Here is a 4004-nt window from a genome sequence, read left to right on the forward strand (position 1 = left end):
GATATTTGTAGTTATGAGTGTGCAAGCGGCAATCATTTTAAAAAAAAATAAATCTAAAATTTACATAAAAAAATTAATTTTTTAATAATAAATTTTAATTTTTTTAAATAATTACACAATATTTACATATTATACGATTATATACCCGCCACAAACAATTGCCAGAGTACTGGGCGAGGGTCCAAAAGTCTGGCCTATATATAGAGTGCGAAAAGTTCCAGCCTTGAGCTGCTTCAATCCGTGCTGGTTCAATCAGTGCATCTCTCTTACTTGTCGGCCGGAAAATCTTTTTAATACCACTCATGTGATCTGCATGCAATTTCTGCAGAGGGACTGGAAACCAAAGAGCGGTGCTACTCAGACTAGCTTTATTCGGAAAGAGCCAAACCTCCTACTGCAAATGTGCAGATTAACCATTTTTACATGTGCTGCGACATATATGTTCCTGTCCCTCTTGGCTCTGGAGATTGTCATCAGAGTATCTCTGACTCTTTTGCCGCTTTTTGGCTCTATTGTAGTCTTTTCTTGTCCCTACTTTGTATGGAAAGAGGCTGGAAGTGGCAGGCACCTAACAAACAATAGTAATTCTTTTTTTTTTTTTTTTTTTACAGAAAACCAGTCCTTATCATTTATTTATGAAAAATAATAAACATATAATATTTTATACAATACTTTCTATACTAATATTTTAAAAATAAGAATATTTTTATAAAATACTTTATAAAACTAACATCATTTTATAAAAATATTTTTATTTTATAACATGTATTATAAAAAGTATTGTGTAAAATATTATGTATTTATCATTACTCTTTATTTATTATCTGCAGAGTACCACATATGTAGTCTGCATATATATATATATATATATATATGATGTAATCGGCCGCCTTAATGGGACATTTGTTTTGCTGAATACTTGAATTTGTTCTTGTTTTTTGCTTCTCTTTTTTTCCTGTGCTGCTGCTTTGTTTTGTTTAGTTTTGTTTTGGCTAGTATGCATGTACATTGAGCACGTAGCTTTGACCAGCCAGCTAGCCGAAATACTTATATATATAATACTACATTATATCGGATTCGGTTTACAAACATATTGCATGAAGAGTGCTTTCATGTTGTAATTTGTTAACATTCTTATTGTGCAGGACACCTCGGTGGAGTTTATTATTGGGATGAGCCGTAGGGCAGATGTCCTAAAAGCAGAAAAAGTAGTGTACATTGGAATATGGTGTGATTGTGTTCTTATACCGGCAGAAATTTACACATCCTTATTGATTCTTGACTTGGGGGACAATTTCAGTAAGATTTGTCAGAGAAATTTCAGTAATCTGTTGTGGGTAGGATTAGACTTGACCATTTGCATAAAGCCGACAGAGGTGCACATGCTTATTGGTTAGAGAAAGGCCACGACAGTCGAATCATCTCAATGTTCAAGTTTTTGGCATTTTAGGTTGCCGAGCGTTCGGGAATTCATAGCACCTAGAAAATTAGGGAGGCATAGGTGGCAGGGACGATGCTTTTTTTCATTTCCTTCTTTGGTTCTCTTTTTTAATTTGTGGTCATGTAAAATAAAGAAATAACAAAAAAAACTTAAAAATATTATTTAGGCATAGTTATATATAATAAAATGTTGAATGCATAGAGAGTAGTTCTATCCTTCAACCTTAAGTAACCACGAGAGTATTATTGATTAGGGAGATAATATGTGACACGTACTTAATATGAACATGATATAAAATTAATGAGTTTGAGTTTGAAATAAATGGGTTCATGTCAAAACAGATTTACCCATTAACAAAATACGATTAACAAACGGATCAATAAGAGGTCAACACGTTTAACCCAAAATTAACCCGCGATAATCCTTTTAGATTTTATTTTAAAATTACAATTTTATTATTTTTGAATTGTAATATTGATATTTCTTCTCAATATACTATATTTTTATGGTTGGATTGTAATTCTGGGTCTATGCTCATATTTGTTATTATTGAGTTTGTAATATTGGTTTTATTCTAGGTTAAAATATGAAAAATCTTGATATTTTTTGTTATTAGGTAGTCTTATTTTTATTATATTATTATTTGTTAACGTCGTATTTTGCAAACCATTAGGCTAAGCTCCGACAACTCAGGTCTTCGAAAACGGGTCCTACACAAGGTGAGAAAGACTACGGCTTTGTGAGGGCGGCCTCGGGGCCGAGTAACCTCCGATGCCAAAGTTAGTAAATATTCTTGGAGGGTAACAAATAATTAAGAGAGTTTAGGGATCAGAGAGAGTTTTTGGATACCTGGAGCTTGCTATTTATACCGTGTTTGGGAGAGTTCAGATAGTCTTTTTCCCACCAAGTCCATGCTTATCTTTTTGTGTCTGTTGTCAAACTTTCTTTAATGCGGCGTGGCTTTGCGTTGGTTTCATAAATGTGGCGTGCGACTTAATCGGCAACGTCATTAATGCGGTATGGTTCCTTGACTCCTAATCCAATTTATATGAGCCGTAGATGACCTAATGCAGATGAATCGAGGGTCTTCCGTGTTTTCAGTGCGTTCTGTGCATATATTGTTCCCTAGGGCAGTCGCAGTGTGTCTGGTCGATTTGTCTTGTCAACTAGACGACGCCCCTCCCTGGTTGACGTTCTGTTCCTTACTTGGATAAGGAACCCATTGGGCCAGGTTTATGGGCCGAGTCTCGGTGGGTCTTTCCTAGAGAAAAAAATCCCCTTATAGTTACCCCGTCAATTCTTCTCGGATAGGTTCAGGAGGAATTCCTTTTATTCCTTTTGTTATCATGCCCTGTCAAGTTTCCGGCCTGCCTAGCCGCACGCTAAGTGACTGCTTGTATTTCGCCTATGTGGCAGCACAACATAAGTTACGCTTTCGCATTGAATGATGCTCCTTCGATGATGATATGGAAAATGCTTTTGCAGCCGAAACCACTTTCCCTGGTGGCGTCGCAAGGATGGAGGTCGACGTCCCAGGTGAGGGAATCGTTGCACCTGGTGTTACCGATGATGGAGTGGGCGCGAAAGCTGCTGGGGAAGTTCCTGCGAACCTTCAGATGACCGCGCCGTGTGGCCATGCCAATTTTCTTCTCAAGGCGGAGGGGAGAGTCGGAGGCTATTTACAGGGGTAAAATTTACTTGCCAATTCCTTAGAGATTTTGTTTTTTTTTTAAACTTGCCTTTTGCTGTAGGCAAGGGACACACTGCAACAGTCTCTTGATTGGTGCTAGTTGGAACTGGAGCGACGGCAGGCCGATATCCGGGAGCTTCATCGGCAGAGGAACACAGATGGTCGGTCGATCAAATGGCTCGAGACCAAGGTCCAAGATTTTAATGAGTCAACGGCAGTGAGGAAGAAGACCCTGGAGGAGGAAAGGCAGCGGAGAAAAGATGTGGAGGTTGCCCTAGTGGTGAATAAGCTGGTGCTCAAAGGTCAGGAAGCGGCCGTCCAAAGCTTGCGGGATGACCTATCTTATGTTCGCGGGGTCCGCGACGATGCCCGAAGTTTCGGTTATGATGAAGGCCTGGAACAGATGAAGACCTACATTCTCCATAACCTACACTCTGACCTCTGGGCTATGAGCGTGGGCGACTTTCCTCCGCATGAAGAGTCCCTGCGGCGATGTGACATTCTTGGGAAGGGTTTGATTCTGAGCGGCTTTGGTGATAGTTTTGTAGGGAATGAACCTGCTTTATAAAGGCGAATTTTCTGGGCAGATCTCCTTGCCAATCCTCTGTTGTTGGGGGTCTCGGACCCCTTGTTCTCATTCTCGCCCTTTTGCTTATTGTGCCTCGACTCCAAACCCATCTTCCATGGCCAACAGGCTATCTTGGGGGTTTTCTGGATGATGTGTTCATCGTACGACTCAATTAGTTGCCTCATTACATTACTGTTGATTTTTCGAGGGAACCTTTGGCGTTATTGACACGTCGTAATGGTGGAGACCTTCGCCCGTTGCCTCACATGGAAGAGTGATTCGATCGGGCTTAGTTGTTGTGGTGA

This window comes from Juglans microcarpa x Juglans regia, chromosome 5D, assembly GCF_004785595.1.
Source record: "Juglans microcarpa x Juglans regia isolate MS1-56 chromosome 5D, Jm3101_v1.0, whole genome shotgun sequence".
NCBI lineage: Eukaryota > Viridiplantae > Streptophyta > Magnoliopsida > Fagales > Juglandaceae > Juglans > Juglans microcarpa x Juglans regia.